This window comes from Bombina bombina, chromosome 1 (assembly GCF_027579735.1).
Source record: "Bombina bombina isolate aBomBom1 chromosome 1, aBomBom1.pri, whole genome shotgun sequence".
Classification (NCBI taxonomy): Eukaryota; Metazoa; Chordata; class Amphibia; order Anura; family Bombinatoridae; genus Bombina; species Bombina bombina.
Window position 1 is genome coordinate 833,300,949 of NC_069499.1, and position 17,923 is coordinate 833,318,871.

At 36.8% G+C, this 17,923-nt stretch overlaps 1 protein-coding gene across 2 annotated transcripts in view; it reads right to left on the reverse strand.

Annotated features, from left to right (window-relative positions):
• The window catches only part of DHX38 (DEAH-box helicase 38), a 757,289-nt gene extending 739,572 nt beyond the window's left edge, over window positions 1-17,717 (reverse strand). For both annotated transcript variants that reach the window (XR_008400173.1, XM_053699448.1), the window contains exon 1: window positions 17,566-17,717. The gene's annotated coding sequence lies outside the window, so the exon portion shown is untranslated. The remainder of the gene's footprint in view (window positions 1-17,565) is intronic.
• Window positions 17,718-17,923: the final 206 nt, after the last annotated feature.

Genomic DNA, 17,923 nt, shown 5'->3' on the forward strand with positions numbered 1-17,923 from the left:
TTAGCACCTTTCATTACCGTCTTTATATTAATCCCTTATAGTACGGTTGATACCAGTAAGCTATTTTTTTTTTTTTTTTTTATTAATTCTATTTACCGAAGTCGATAACTTTCTAAAAGAAAATTTTTCGGGCTAGTAACTAACATCCCCATTAGTCTACTCTCGATATGCCCTACATTAGGACGAGAGGCTCTTATGTTTATGTTTATGTTTGTTTAACAATAGTTATTCTATCTTATTTTTTTAGTTATAATCTGTTTTTGTTCGCACTGTTTGTAATGTTAAAATTCAGTTTTACAGGACATGAAACTTGCAACATGACCAACTCAGGATCTTGCACCAGGAACCAGACCGCATTCCTCAACCAACTGGTACTCAAGTAGGTAAAATGACACAGTCCAAACGTAGTTACACACATCATTTGACCCTAGTGACACAAAATGCCAAGGGCTTAAATTCACCAGCCAAACGCTCTAAAGCAATGCTGGATCTTGCAAAACGACATGCAGATATTGTGTTTCTGCAGGAGACACATTTTAGACATAAAAGGGAACCCAAATTCTATGGGAAATTATATACTACACATTTTCATAGCTCTGGTCCTAGTAAAAAAGCAGGAGTTAGCATACTAATTAGAAAGGACCTTCCTTTCTCATTGACTCAGACGGAAAGAGATAGAGAAGGTAGATTCCTAGGCATTACAGGGCTACTATATGGCCGTCCTATAACCTTAGTGAACGTATATGCCCCAAATAACAATCAGACCCCTTTTTTCCGTAGTGCGTTCAGGAGAATACTTGATTTAGCAGTTGGTCCAATATATTTGGCAGGAGATTTCAACTTCCCTTTACAACCTACAAAAGACAGCTCTAACCCCAACATAACAGTGTCCAAAAAGACTTCCACATACTTGTGGAAAAATTTAAGAGAACTTAATCTGTACGATGTCTGGCGCCTAATCCATAACGACAAAAGAGACTACACTTTTTTTTCCCATCCAAACAAAACGCATAGTAGGCTAGATTATATATTCACTAACCAAAAAGGTCTCCCCTATGTTCACAAGTGTGAGCTTTCCCCTACCTCATGGTCTGACCACTCAGCAGTTAAATTACAATTCTCATGGCCTGAGACACCATCTGAACCATACATGTGGAAATTAGATGAAACCCTTTTACACGACCCGAAACATGTAGATATCCTTACCACACTCATATCGGAATATTTTAAATTCAATACTAACTCTATAGCAGACAACTTTAAAATTTGGGAGGCACATAAATGTGTTGTTCGTGGAGAATTAATAAAATTGAAAGCACAGGCAAGGCAAAAGCTCGTTTATTGTATAAGGAATTATCTGAGACCTTTTTAAGACTTGATCATTCATTCAAATTAAATCCAACTGACCCCATAATAACACAAGAATACAACTCGGCGCGATTAGCTCTAGATACATTTTTAGATATAGAGCATCAAACACTCCGTAGGAAAACAAATAGCCTATTCCATTACGAGAGCAACAGAACAGGTAAACTTTTAGCTCGCGCATTAAAAAAAAAACGATTTAAGTCATTTATTTATGAAATCCAGGACCCCCAACATAAAACTACAGTAGTTACCACTAAAGACATTCTACAGACCTTTCAGGGGTATTATGCCAATCTTTACAACATAACTGACACATATCCTTCTGAGGGACACTTATCAAACCTTACTTCCTATATTGCGCACAGCCAGATCCCTAAAATCACTCAAGACCAATTAAAAGATTTAAATCTACCAATTTCATTACAAGAGTTAAAAAGCGCGATTACCTCACTACCCAAAGGGAAGAGCCCGGGCCCTGATGGTTTCTCTTCTAAATATTATAAAACCTTCTCTCCAATCCTAGTCCCAGTTCTCACTTCCCTCTTTAATGAAGTCTCTGAGAACAATCCTTTTCCTCCCTCAATGTTGGAAGCCCAAATCTCTATACTCCCCAAGCCGGGTAAACCCCCGACCATACCGGCAAACTTCAGGCCGATTTCTCTACTGAACGTAGACATCAAATTGTATGCTAAAATTATTGCGACCCGAATAAACACCCTTCTACCTTCCATAATCCATATAAACCAAGCTGGTTTCATACCAACGCGCGAAACTAGAGACAACACTTCCAAAATTCTGACTTTAATGGAATATGCATACAAACAACAGGCCCCCTCCGCGTTCATATCTATGGATGCGGAGAAGGCCTTTGATAGGCTGGATTGGCTTTTTCTAAAACAAACCCTATTTGGGTTTGGATTTGATCAAGAAATGGTAGGAAAGATTTTTGCCCTTTATAATAAACCACAAGCTAGAATTAAGTTGAACGACACTACCTCTGATACATTACAGATTTCAAACGGAACCAGGCAGGGCTGCCCACTTTCACCGCTACTTTTTGTACTTTCAATGGAGATACTAGCTTCTTATGTGAGAAACAATGCAGACATTACAGGACACACTATAGGAAACACCGAATATAAAATAACATTATATGCGGATGACGTATTCGTCACTCTCACGAACCCTAACTCATCTATCCCTGCTCTCATGCAACTATTAAGGACATATGGTCATTATTCTAACCTGCGAATTAATGTCGCAAAATCGGAATTGCTGAGTGTTCATTTAGAACCTGCGACAATACAAAATATTCAAAAACAGTTCCACTTTAGAATTCAAGAGAAAGCAATAAAATACCTCGGCGTCTACCTGTCCCCAGCTCTGCAGGAAACGTTAACATTGAATTATGAAGCCCTTACAATACACATTACCTCCATGTTTAGAACATGGAGTGATAAATTTTTGTCTTGGCTCGGTAGACTCAATGCAATTAAAATGATAATTTTACCCAAAATATTGTACCTTCTACAGACCCTGCCGATACCCCTCCCAGACCGTATGATATATCGTCTTCAGAAGATGTTAAATTCCTTCATATGGTCGCATCAACGACCACGCATCGCTACAGCCACTATATACCGCCCCAAAGAGTTAGGAGGATTGGGAGCCCCAAACATATTACACTATAGGTTTGCGACTTTCCTAGCTAGAATAGTGGACTGGTGCAAACATGCAGCCAGTAAAGAATGGGTCCAGCTGGAACATTATTTAACTACCACTACCACCTTAAGTGGCCAATGCTGGCTTCCTTCCAAAGATAGAATAATATTAAGTACGACCCCAACAATCACAAGAGAAACCTACAAAGTTTGGGATACAACCATAAAGAAACACAAACATATTTCTACAATACACTCACCCTTAACCCCGATGTTAGGGAACCCCGCATGTCCAATACAACTTAAGACTTATGGCCAAGATACTGTAGGGATTAGCGACGCATTACCAGCATATAAATTTTTTCAAGGTGAGAAAGTTAAAACACAGACCGAGATTATCTCTGATTGTGGAGATATTTTCCAAAACTGGCTAACGCATTCCCAGATCCATCATTTTCTATCTACACACCCTTTCAAAACACAACTGACACGTGCTTTATCCCCTTTTGAAAACTTATGTACGGTACCGCTCCCTAGCAGGGGTATCCTTTCTCTCGCACATAAACAAATAGTAACATCTTACTCTAATTCCATGCCCACTTATGTGGCTAAATGGGAAAAAGAGACAAGAGAAACATTACCTACACAAACATGGTTATCTATATTCTCCCACATGAGTAAATCCTCCTCATCTATATCCACACTGGAAATGAACTTGAAATTAATGTGTAGGTGGTATTATACTCCAGTGCGTTTGCACCAACTCTTCCCTACCACCCCAGCACTATGTTGGAGAGGCTGCCAAGACATAGGGACACCATTCCATATATGGTGGCACTGCTCAATAGCGAGGGATTATTGGGAATCCATAAGGAAAGAAATTGAAAAAGTGTTAAAAATCCCCCTGGCTCATAATATTTGGATCTTCCTTTTTAACCATTTCCCCAAAATCAAGTGCAAACTTAGACTCGCGTTATTAACATTAATGATAAACTCAGCTAAAAAGCTAATACCCCTAAATTGGAAAAAAAAGGAGCTCCCAACAATCAAAATGTGGAAAGATACAGTAACACATAACCTACACCTAGAGAGATACCACTATGGACAAACAAACCGATTAGATGACTACTCCTCTATTGGTTTTATATGGGAGGAATACTTAAACGCTGGATTGACTGACTCCCAAACGATGTAGAATCCAGACATGACTGGGGGGAAGGGTGGTAGCCAGCTCTGACTGTAGCTCAGGTCACAGGGCCCACTTGATTTTCCTACTTAGTAGTTATATGGATTTTTGAGACTCGACAGGAATGCTTGATCTTGAGACTTTAAAGCAACTACTTCTATATGACGGCTGGTATCCTGGTGCAATATTAATATCAATATTACTGATATTGGTACAACGTTATTAATAATATTGTTAGAGATAGCATGGTTACTATTACGAATGTCACTGTTATTATTTTCTTTTTTTTTTATTATTGTTATCATCATCAAGATATTCTCATTTACTGTTCACCTTCGTATTTATTTGGTTATTGCACTTTATCCTGCAAAGAAGGACATTACACTTTGTTTATTTGAATACGAAGAACTGACAAAATTACAGATCTAGTGATCGACACTTTCTTTGACTACAAATACAAAAAGGACCTTGGAAAGGGCCCTCAGCCTAAGGAGGCATATATCTCTTATTCTTGAATAACTATATTTTCAATGTAAAGCGACATTATGCTTCTGTATTTGAACTTGCAAGGATTGTGGCAATGTGTGCTTACACCTATGCTCTGTATCTTTTTCTTTTTCTTTAATAAATCTTGTTATATAAAAAAAAAAAAAAAAAAAAAAAAAAGAAGTAGCAAATGCCTTTAATAGTTATTTTGTCGGATGCTTCACCACCCTTATTGACAAACTAATAAATAACACGCATCCTGAAACTACAAATGTGGATCAGGCCCCACTAAATCAGCAAAGACCCAATATAGAGAAGTTCAATTTTAGACCTGTACCCATCAATGTCGTTAGGAAACGCCTTAATAATCTAAAAATGAAAAACCAGTCTGGACCTGATCAAATCCCAGCAATGCTGTTGAAGCTCAGTGGGCCAGCAATTGCTAAACCGGTCACAACCCTAATTAACAAATCCTTGGTGTCTGGATACATACCCAAACTTTGGAAAACTGCAAGAGTAGTGCCTATCCATAAAAGTGGGGAGTTAACCTTGGTTTCTAATTATCGCCCTATATCTTTGCTCCCAGTATTGTCACTCCACTACAACTGCCCTCCTAAAAGTTTGCAACAACATCCAAACTGGCATGGAACAAGGAGACCTAACTGGAGCTATTTTCCTTGATTTTGCAAAGGCCTTTGACAAAGTAGACCACGATATACTACTGCTCAAACTAAAAAACTCTGGTATTGCTGATCGTCCGTTAACCTGGTTTCAATCATATGTATCGGATCGATCACAATAGGTCTCCATTTCTGACAGCAACTCCCTCCCTCTCCCAGTCACGTGTGGTGTACCCCAAGGTTCCATTCTCTGACCCCTACTATTCACATTATTTATAAATGATCCGCCTAATGTCTGCAAATCCTCAACTGTACACATGTACGCAGATGACACGGTAATCTATGCAAACAATTCCGATCTGTCGCAGCTTGAAGCAGTGCTCCAAGACCAGTTCACAGAGGTAAAAAAGTGGATCTCAAAAAACATACTTCCTAAACACTGACAAAACTGTCACAATGATCTTTGGAACGGGACCTAAAATTCTATCTTCGCATCAAAACAAAATCCAATTGCATGCTGACCGCAGTCCATTCTTTTAAATACTTGGGTATGTTGTTAGACCCCAATCTATCTTTTGGCCTCCACATAGAAAAACTTGCATCTAAACTTTATCCAAAACTAGGTGCCCTGTACAGAAGCAAATCCTGCCTCAGCCCTACAGTAAAGGAAAAGATTGTACAGCAAATGTTGATTCCTATCATGGATTATGGGGACATAATATATGCACCTGCACCGCAAACTCATCTTAATACATTGTTTAACTCGTTCTGCCGCTTTGTGCTACAATGTAACAACAGGACCCACCATTGTGACATGCTAAAAGAACTAAACTGGCTGTCGCTGGAATCCAGACGCACCCTCCATCTTTCCTGCCTTGTGTTTAAGAGCCTTTCTGGGAAGCTCCCACCCTACCTGAGCAGAATGCTCTGCCCTGCTATTCCCACCTCCTATAACCTCCGATCCAACAACAGCACATTATTTAGCTTGCCTCAATACAAAAAGAAAGCAGCTCGATCCTCCTTTTCCTACAGAGCACCACAATTATAAAATGACCTCCCTCACACTTTAAAAACTTCCCCAAGCCCAATATCCCTCTCAACATATTTCAAAACAGAATGTGCCTGTCATGGTTGATTAAATATTTCCTACCAGTTCTATGTTACATGTTTGCATATATTGTGTATTATTGTTTTTGTATTTTATTGTACACTATTGTATCAATGCAATGTTTTGTGGTCCAAGGACATACTTGAAAACGAGAGGAATCTCAATGTATCCTTCCTGGTAAAATATTTTATAAATAAATAAAATTTATCTTCCATATAGCTCTCTAATAAGGCCAATGTGTATTGTCTCATATCTGTGCAGAAAATTACTTAAATTTTTATGAATGTTAAAAGGTCTCATTTCCTATGTCTATATATGTATGTGTAGTAAGGAACTCCCTGATACACACATCGAGAGATTACAAGAATAATACATCATACTGGGTACAGAAATCAAACCATTATATAATGATGAAATATATACCTCTTATTAGAATGCTGCCATATCGAGATTTTCGTTCAACCCTCCTGGAAATAGGCTCCCAAACTTATAAATCCAATAAGTCTCTCTTTGTCTCAAGCAGGTCAAACGATTGGTGCCCTGCTTGTGGGGAACCCTTTCCAGAGGGGTTATGTGAAATGTACATTCTTGTCCCTTATGGCATTTGATAGCGTCTCGATACACTGTGTTTCTGACTGCCTTTCTTAATATTCCTAAAATGTTCCCCCAACGTCTCCTAACCTTACGGGTCGTACACCCCAAATAGTGTACACCACATTCACATGTTAATAAATAGACTACAAAACTAGAACTGCAGTCCAGCCTCTCTTTAAGGTTATAAGTATATCCAGTCACACTAGATGTTATACTTGTGGCCCCGTGTGTAATATACTGACACATCTTACATCTCTTTATTTTACATTTAAACGACCCTTTTAAGGAATTGTTTATTTTTTATGTACAATTCGTTCTAACCCTTCTCTTATTCATGACTACTTTACTGGGGGTTAGTCTACTTTTAATCGTGGGGGCTCGCCTAAAGGTGATTGACGGTTGGTCCTCTAATAAGTGTTTTAGGATAGGATCTCTTTTTAGTAAGTGCCAATGTTTGGTCATAATCTTTTTAATTCTTCTAAAATTTGAATTATAATTAGTTATAAAAGCTGTTTTTTTCTTTATCCTCTATTGGTTGTGAATAAGGAGTAGGGGGATATAAAATGCTATTCCTATCTAAACATCTAGCTCGTTCATAACTACCTTCAAATAAACTTTGGGGGTATCCCTTTTCCCTAAATCTATTTTTAAGTATCATGGATTGCTCGTCATATTTTTCTAGCGTGGTGCAATTGCGTCTAATTCGTCGAAACTGGCTAAAAGGTACATTCCTTTTCCAACTCTCAAGATGGTTGCTGCCATAGTCCAAAAATTGTTGCTGTCGACCGTTGTGAAATAAGTATATGTCTCAATATTGTGGGTAAAATTCCAAGTTAAAACTACATCTAAAAAATCAATCTTTTCTTTCTGAACATTATACGTGAAAGTTAATCCATAGTCATTTTCATTAAGTTCTAATGCAAAGTCGGGCGCTGATTCTACTGTCCCATTCCAAATAATTATAAGGTAATCTATGTACCTACCATAGAAGACCAGGTTCCCCCTCCAGCTCGAGTGGTATATGTAGCGATCTTCAAAGCTACCCATCACTAAATTCGTGAAACTGGAGGCAAACCTGGTCCCCATGACCTGTAAACAATATTCATCAAGATATTTAAAATAATTGTGTAGGGAGTATAAATTCAATGGTTGACAGCAATAATTCCTTTTGTATGGCAGGCATATATATATCTTCCTCTAAGTATTGAGATATGGATACTAGTCCAACCTTGTGTGATATATTAGAATATAACGCATTCACATCACAGGACAGCCACAGATAGTTGTCAGTCCTTTTAACATTCAATAATTTATGTAGTAAATCCGTAGTATCCCTAATAAAAGATGGCAGTAGTTTTACATATTTCTGAAGATAATCTATATAGGAAGATAATTTATCGGTAAGACTATTAATACCCGCTATAATGGGTCTACCAGGGGGTGAGGTTGTGTTTTTATGGATCTTGGGTAAATGATAATAAAAGGGTGTATCTGGATTCCTGGGTGTCAAGTATTGTTTTTCTTTAGATGTTAATATGCAAAGATATCAAACTATTATTTAATGCATTGGAGGATTTAACTAAAAATGAACATCGTCATTGGTGGGACTTAGATTCATTAAAGAAATATAGAAATATTAAACAAATACCTAGGGGTTTAAGAATTTTTAAAAATTGTTCCTTTAAAAATGATTTAGAACTATCTAAAAAATGGATTGAATTACTAGATGAATGTTCCTTTAAACTTATAGACCTTCTTATTAAGCATAGGCAGAAATTGGTAGATGAAATAGGAGTGGAAATTGAGAAAGTCCAAAAAGACTTAGAATTATTAACTAACCATCCTGACTATAGTAGATTAAATGAACAAACTTTAAAAGCAACAGATGAGTATCAAAATGAAATTATTGCTAGAAAATTAAAGAAAAAACTAAGGGATGATGAGGACTATACTAAAGGGGAGGTGCATACATTCAAGGGGACATTAAACACTAAATACAAGCTAGATAGAATGATGCATTCAAAGAAAAGATTAGTCCATGAGTAACATGTAGATGTATTTTTTAAAGTTTGATTAGTTGTTTAAAAAGTGACAAAATAAGTGCCAAATTTTAGTGTCTATAAAACACTGGGAGCTGCCATGTTGTAACTTGTGTTACCTTCTCTGCTGTGGCCAATTAGGGTCAGTTATAAATAAGTCACTAAAGTGTGCAGCCAATGGCTGTGCTGGATTTAACAGTGTTCTGCACTTCCATTTCTAACAGGAACTGAAAAGCTCACAATTTCAGAATGGAATTACAGGCCAAGAGGACAAAATAAATAATAAAAAGTATATTGCAGAGTTTTATATATACAATTTATCATTTTATATTACCATCTCAAAGTGTTTAATATCCCTTTAATAGATGAATGACATATAATAAACCCCCTAACCAAGAATGGAAAATAGTGAATAGAGGAAATAAATCCAACTCTTATCAGTCTAGATGATATATACCTAATAGATCAGGGACTTCTTATAACAAATCACAATAATCAGAATCATTTTAAGAACACACCACATTCGACTACACAGAAATCTCTGCCTAATTATCAATACAACACTCATAATATACCAACATATATGAAGCATTATATCGCCAGGAACAAGAACAGAACACATTTGAGAGAAATGAAAGATCACAGAATACCCGACACCCATGTTAGAGGAGCTGCCTCTCCGAGTTATTCTGAAAGACCACATAACCAACAAGGCCACATTGAGAGAGCTTCTACCTCACATGAATTTAATAATCAACAAGGTTTTTTAGACAAACCCCAGTTGAATCCAGCTCCCCTTTGGAGAAAAGACACACATTATCAAAATCATCAGGGTATAAAAAGACCACAAGGCCAAGGGGCAGGAAACTCCGCAAATAAGGAGAAATTGGAGAGATTGAAGAGGGGGATCTTCAATCTTTCCAATTATTCATTGAATGATGAAGAAATAAGAGTCCTTGGGAAAGGGCTATCATATTGTCCTTCAAATACAAACAAAATGTTTGATATATATGTTGACATTAACAATTTTACACGAAAACTTGCTTTACAAAAGTACTTTGCAACTAAAACTTTGAAAAAGAGAGGGATCACAGGGACACCCATTCTTACTAATACTATGAAAGACAAAATGATCCATTAATCTATAATGAAGTGGAAACCCTGGTTGAGGGTCTTTATGAAGATTATATTTACACTGACTTTTGTCCTACATCTACTTGTATGCCCCCTAGGGAAGATGGATCATGTATAGATCTGTTTCAAAATCTGGTATTAGAAGATTTAGCATTACTGCCTAAACGTATTTTTGGTAAATCGAATCTTTGGCAAAATGAACAGAAGGCTCTTAACCGATTATCCCAAAATCAGACTGGACTGCAGTTCTAGTTTTGTAGTCTATTAACATGTGAATGTGGGGTACACTATTTGGGACGTACGACCCGTAAGGTTAGGAGACTTTGGGGGGAACATTTTAGGAATATTAAGAAAGGCAGTCAGAAACACAGTGTATCAAGAAACGCTATCAAATGCCATAAGGGACAAGAATGTACATTTCACATAACCCCCCTGGAAAGGGTTCCCCACAAGCAGGGCACCAATCGTTTGACCTGCTTGAGACAAAGAGAGACTTATTGGATTTATAAGTTTGGGAGCCTATTTCCAGGAGGGTTGAACGAAAATCTCGATATGGCAGCATTCTAATAAGAGGTATATATTTCATCATTATATAATGGTTTGATTTCTGTACCCAGTATGATGTATTATTCTTGTAATCTCTCGATGTGTGTATCAGGGAGTTCCTTACTACACATACATATATATATATAGACATAGTTTAATAAAGGGGGTAGGGTAAAGTGCTAAACCGATACTACTAAGCCAAACTAAATAACTACCTCCTCCCTAGAAAGTGAGATTATCAAATAAATAAACAATGGGTGTAGTAGGCGCTTAGAGCTGTAGGATATATAGATATGTGTGTACACCTTAATACCTATGAAACATTAAAGAAGCGATGATAGCAAGGTAATATTAATAACAATTGTTTAATTTCATAGACTTAAAACATACTCCTCAAAATCACATCCACTAAAAACATAACTAAAATACCATTCCCACTTCAAATAAACTTCTCACTTTCATTCGTATATGTTTAGGCAAATGGCTGTGAGCCTATATGACTCCAAAAACTCAAACTTAGTTAATGGTATCTAAATCAATTCAACAGCAATAATGTTAAATGCTTGGAGTTAGTTCCCATTACATGTGCTTGGCAATAAAAATGTATCTTTCAGGGATCCCCTAAAAATTTTTTGAAAATAAACTTGTTAGGAGAGAAGCTGAGTTGATTTATGATTTTAATACTCTTTATCCACATGGCCTTAATTCAGAGTTAGAACTAGCACCCTTTTTAAACTACAAATGAATTCACGTTTTAAACTTAGAATCTGACCAAATTTTATTATTCCATCTATTTATATGGTCAGTTTTAATTTTTTAACTCTTTCCAATCTTTAGTAATTTTTTCCCATTTTTTAGATATTGTAATTTATTTATTTAGAATTGATTTAGATACCATTAACTAAGTTTGAGTTTTTGGAGTCATATAGGCTCACAGCCATTTGCCTAAACATATACGAATGAAAGTGAGAAGTTTATTTGAAGTGTGAATGGTATTTTAGTTATGTTTTTAGTGGATATGATTTTGAGGAGTATGTTTTAAGTCTATGAAATTAAACAATTGTTATAAATATTACCTTGCTATCATCGCTTCTTTAATGTTTCATAGGTATTAAGGTGTACACACATATCTATATATCCTACAGCTCTAAGCACCTACTACACCCATTGTTTATTTATATATAGACATAGGAAATGAGACCTTTTAACATTCATAAAAATTAAAGTAATTTTGTGCACAGATATATGAGACAATACACTTTGGCCTTATTAGAGGGCTATATGGAAGATAACTTTTATAGGTTATCGTACATTTAGTTGGGAATAACATTGGTGTATACTATCTTTTAGGTATTAGATGTCTGTTATATTATATATATATATATATATATATATATATATATATAATATACAATATACAATACATACATACATACACAGTTCCCAAAAAAAAAAAAAAAAAAAAAAGAGCACTCTCACCATAGCAGCAACTGCCAGGGTGCCAACGGTTGAATATAACAGGTAGAGGACGACAACTAATGAATATTTTCATAAATCGATTAATCGGCCGATTATTTTTTCAACTAAATCGGATAAAAAATAAACACTTTTTTTCCCTTTATTTAAAGTAAAATCCACATACACATAGTGTTACAAATATAAACTTTAGACTAAAACTTTAGTTTGTAAGCAGGATTGTGCCTCTTTTTGAGCACCTTTCAGAATGGCTAGATGCCATTCTGAATCCCTTGGTAGTCAGACTTCACAGCTATTTGAGAAACACTAAGCATGTCATAAAATTTACTGAGGGAGCAGTGGTGGCTAGATGGCCGCTATAGGTGCCAACGGTAGATGTGGCGGCACTCTACTCCTCGATACCACACAGTGAAGGACTAAAGGCTGTTGAATATTTTTGGAAACATTTACTGAGACTTTTCAGAAGAGTTAAGATATTTTGTGCCTACCCTTCTTTGTTTCTTTACCAGCGATTTTATCCGTAAGGAGAGTCTGTCTATCCAACTTTGCCACCTGATTTTGTGCTTTGTCAAGTACAGTGTCTGCGTAGCCCCTTTCTTTAAACATCCTTCTTAAGTCTTGGTTTTGGAGAGGGAGTATATTTTGTCACTAACTATAGTGCGCAGTACAAAGAAATCTGCAAAATTGTATTTTGGGGCTGTTTTTCTTCAGCTGGACCTGGGGCCTTAGTCAAGGTAGAGGAAATAATGAACAGTTCCAAATACCAGACAATATTGGCACAAAACCTTCAGGCTTCTGCTAGAAAGCTGAACATGAAGAGGAACTTCATCTTTCAGCATGACAACGACCCAAAGCATACATCCAAATCAACAAAGGAATAGCTTCACCAGAAGATTAAAGTTTTGGGATGGCCCAGCCAGAGCCCAGATTTGAATCCAATTCAAAATATGTGGGGTGATCTGCAGAGGGCTGTGCACAGAAGATGCCCTCGCATTCTGACAGATTTAGAGTGTTTTTGCAAAGAAGAGTGGGCAAATCTTGCCAAGTCAAGTTGTGCCATGCTGAAAAACTCATACCCAAAAAGACTGAGTGCTGTAATAAAATCAAAAGGTGCTTCAATAAAGTATTAGTTTAAGGGTGTTCGCACTTATGCAACCATATTATTTTAGTTTTTTAGTTTGATTTCCCTTTACCTAAAAGATTTCAGTTTGTTTTTCAATTGAGTTGTAAAGTTTATAGATCACATTAAAGGTGGAAAAAGTTCGGAAATTATTTATCTTTGTCTCATTCTTTTACATCACAGAAACCTGACATTTTAACAGGGGTGTGTACCCCATATACACATACACATATACCCCAACAGTAAATAGTGCACTTAAAAGGACTGTTTTTAATGTATATGTATGTACATATGTTTGCATACGTGTTTCAGAATTTTGTTCTAATAAGTTGATATAAATAGGTTCCAGATAAACTTCAAATATGTAAGATCTCATAATTTATAACTTTTGTTAATATTTATTTTAATAACTTTGATATTGTACTCAGTTATTTTCTTTGACACCAGTAGTCAGTGTTTAAGTGCACCTATTTCCAAGATACTTATGACTCAGTTGATATCACATTATACAATCTATGTTATATTGCACTATCCAACAATCTGATTGCAGGATGTTTGGAAACAGGAATGAAAGCTAAGGCATTATTCCTTACCATATTAAAAAGTATACTACTTCAAAAATTATTTGGGGTTTATTTATCTATTGATATAGGGTAAACTATTCCTCTCTATGGGTTCTTAACCGATAAATATACTCTCTGCAATATACAAGATATAATGAAATTGCCATATGAATTCAAATTGTAATGATAGATGTATTCCTCACTTGTGTAAAGGCTAGCGTAAGTAAATAAGGCAATTTACCTTTAATTATTTCAATCATTTATAACAGCCACAGTTTTTAACTTATCACTGGTTGATACAGAGTTCATAAGTCAGGTAACAGGTTAGCATTAGCTACGATTACGGCTCGGTGACAAAACATGTTAGCGATTCACTCTAATGCTTGTGGGTTATTTCCCTATCAGACTAATCCTGGCCAGTAGTCTTCTTATCCCGGCGTCAGGTGGAAAGATAAGGAAATATCCCAGAACAAACAATGAGAAATGAGGTAAACAGAGCAATCCTTCACGGTACCAAGGGGTTAAGCAGAGAATGGTCAGAGATAAGCAGGGATCAATACCAGGCAGACAGTCCAATCCTTCACAGTAGCAAGGGGTCAAGCAGAGAATAGTCAGAGACAAGCAGAGTTCAGCAACGATAGGCAATCCAATAGTAAACCAGCAGTTCAGGGATTAGGTAGGAGAGTAGTCAGGGACAAGCAGAGTTCTGGCAACAAACAGGCACTCCAATAGTACACATCAGTTCAGGGGTTAAGCAGGAGAGTAGTCAGGGACAAGCAGAGTTCTGGCAACAAACAGGCAATCCAATAGTATACAGCAGTTCAGGGGTTAAAGCACCCAGGGAGCACAAGATAGAACTATACTTGGGCAGTGTAGTAAGTAAAAGGAGTTACTTACACAGGCACAGATTTGTGCCAAGGAGGATCCACAGGTGTAATCGGTGCAACATACAGAGAGAGACACAAGCACTGGCGCGTCCATGGCAACGGCCATGTTTACAGACAAAGTGGCGTGACATTCACATGCTGTGACTCTATAGAGTTTTTGTCTGGTACCTTCCACGTGTATTTTTAAACTGCTTGGAATAAAATTAGATGTTTTTAAATTGACACCGTCTCTGCAACCTTTTTGAACTATTGCCTATACCAGGGCAGCAGAGATGGTATTGTATTTGCTTGCCAGCCCCATTAGGCCTTGACAGCTTAGACCCCTCGTCTGAGGACTATAGAGGATAAACACTTTAACGGAACAAATCCAGTCAGACTACTATCTCCTAATTGGATGAGCGGGTCACGTGGTTGTATGCACACACCACATCAGAGAGTTGTGGGATTTCACGCCAGCAACCGGAGAGCTGGTCCGTGAGTGGAGAGCAGGCGCCAGTGATACTCACTATGGATATCGGAGGGCATACGTATTCAGTTGTTTCTTCACCCATACCGGTAGTGCCTAAGGCCCTTACATGGAAAGTTGCTTGTATCCAGTCTTGATAAGACAGTGGGGCATTTACGGACAAAGACAGTTTGGTTTGGTGTATTGATAAAATGATTGAATGGTATTCACGACATTTGATGCTTTAAGAACTTTTGCCAGGGTGTCTATGGGCATAGCTTTGGGGCTCTTAAAAGAATAAGGTCTGGACTTATTGTCCTATTGATCATGATCGAGAGAGATATAGATATATATATATATATATATATACACATATACACACACCTACTCAGCCTCAGCAGAGTTAATATAACTTGAAAACAATGAATAGTTTATTAAAGGGGAAATCCAAGATAGGAACAGCACCACAAAGAAGGCAATTTAATCTGTTCTTTATTGGGACATCAGAAAATACAGCAACACAACGTTTCGGTCTAAATGACCTTAATCATGTGATAGTTTATTAAAGGGACAGTAAAGTCAAATATAAAGTGATGGTAAAGTTAGCTCAAACTCTATGAACTGTAGCACTCTGTGTGTCAAATAAGTATAAGTTTAAGTCATCAGTTTCTATATATTACATTATTTATGAAGTTATTACCTTTAGAAAGTCGATTCCTAACGTTACCAAATAAAATTCTCCCATGATCACGTTTTCTTTTGAGCCAATTGAAATTCTGGCCATTAGGCGGCCGTCACTCGACGTCATCCGCCTCTTCATCCTTCTGTGTATGCGCTAGATACTTTTTCTACACAAAGAGAAGTGTACGCACTCCCGTTTCGCGCATGCGTAGTAATTCCACCTAAGAATCCATAATTAAGTAATCAGCTTATTACGGACGGTCGGAGAATAGTGCATACACATTGTTACTCAGATTCTGTGAACGCGCTTTAGAGAGGCGTGGAGAGCGGGTGGGACCGCAGAAGAAGTCACTCGTAAAAGAAGACGGAAATAGGGCTTGGAAGGAGTTTGGAGCCGAAGGGTCAGGAATTTGTCATAAAGATTTTTATGTCAAATAGATTGGTAATTTAAAAAATAACTTAGCAACTACCTAAATAATAGTTTAATAGATGTTAGCTTGTCTTGATGTCACCATAACTTTACATTCACTTTAATCTTTCATGATTCAGATAAGCGTGCAATTTTAAACAACTTTCCAATTTACTTATGTTATTGAATTTGCTTCTTGGTATCTTTAATTGAAGAGTAAAACTAGGAAGGCTCATATGAGCTCAGGAGTATGCACATGTCTTTAGTACTATATGGCAGCAGTGTTTTGCAACATTATTTGTAGCTTTGTTATACAATGTTGCAAAAACACTGCTGCCATATAGTACTAAAGACACGTGCACACTCCTGAGCTCATATGAGCCTACCTAGTTTTACTCTTTAATAAAAGATACCAAGGAAAAAAGCAAATTCGATAACAGAATTGGAAAGTTGTATACAATGGCATGCTCTATCCAAATAATTAAAGTTTAATTTTGACTTTACTGACCCTTTAACAAAATAACTGTTAGCTTGTCTACTCAAATAAAAAGACGAGATTGCCTGCCCCCCCAAAATAAGGTGAGTAGAGTTTGGCTATTGAGAACCAACTACAGCAAACAAGGTTATAATGCATTCCAAACGTACAACCGCAACACTGTATAATATTTTATTACAGGGAATACTGTCTCTATAAGCATATGGGTAAAGGAAAATATGTTAAAAAAAAATAATAATAATCTTAAACCGCCCTAACAAAACCAACCACATAACCCTACAATGGACTATGTAAAAACAAAGCAATCTAAAATTAAAGCAGAGCATATACAGCTAAAGCAACAAAATAACTCACAAAAATGTTATACTAATTTATATTGAGATGCGGAAATACATACATGGACTTACTTAAAAACAGTGTGTTACTGTGTTCCAATTTGCTAAGTAATTTACGTGCAACCTTACAATAATATACGTAATTAGGGACACGTACATTTAATGGTAAATGCTTAATATGTTTTATATACAGCAAGCAGATATCAAATCTGAGCACACAGTATGCACTTAAACCATAATAGTAATAATTTACTTACAGCACGTGGGAAGTGTCACCCTCACCAAATGTATACAGACGTATGTCGCTCATTCGTAAATATGCCCAAGTTGTATATTACTGTAAGTATGCAAATATATAAAATACTCCTACAAGGATAATCAAAATTATTACATAAATAGCTATTTAGGTACCTTTTCAGACAGTGTGCGATATCATTATCACAGAATTCAACAGCGCTTCTATAAACTAAATTGATATTTTGTGACGACTAGATCCCATCCGGCTAAAGGCCCTATGATCACATGGTACAATTACCAACAAGAAGAGGAAGGAAGGGCTATTCACATTGCTAGGAGCAGTCAGGTACTTGTAGTGATCACGTGGTACAATCACATCAAGAAAGGGGACGGCATTTTCACATATCCCACATGGTATACTTCGTGATTGGCTGTTACGCCCCCGAAATCTGCGACCCGACGGAATGTGCGACCGTGACGTCACCACATTTCTGAGCGTGCATGACTGGTTGAGCACCAATCACGTGCCAGA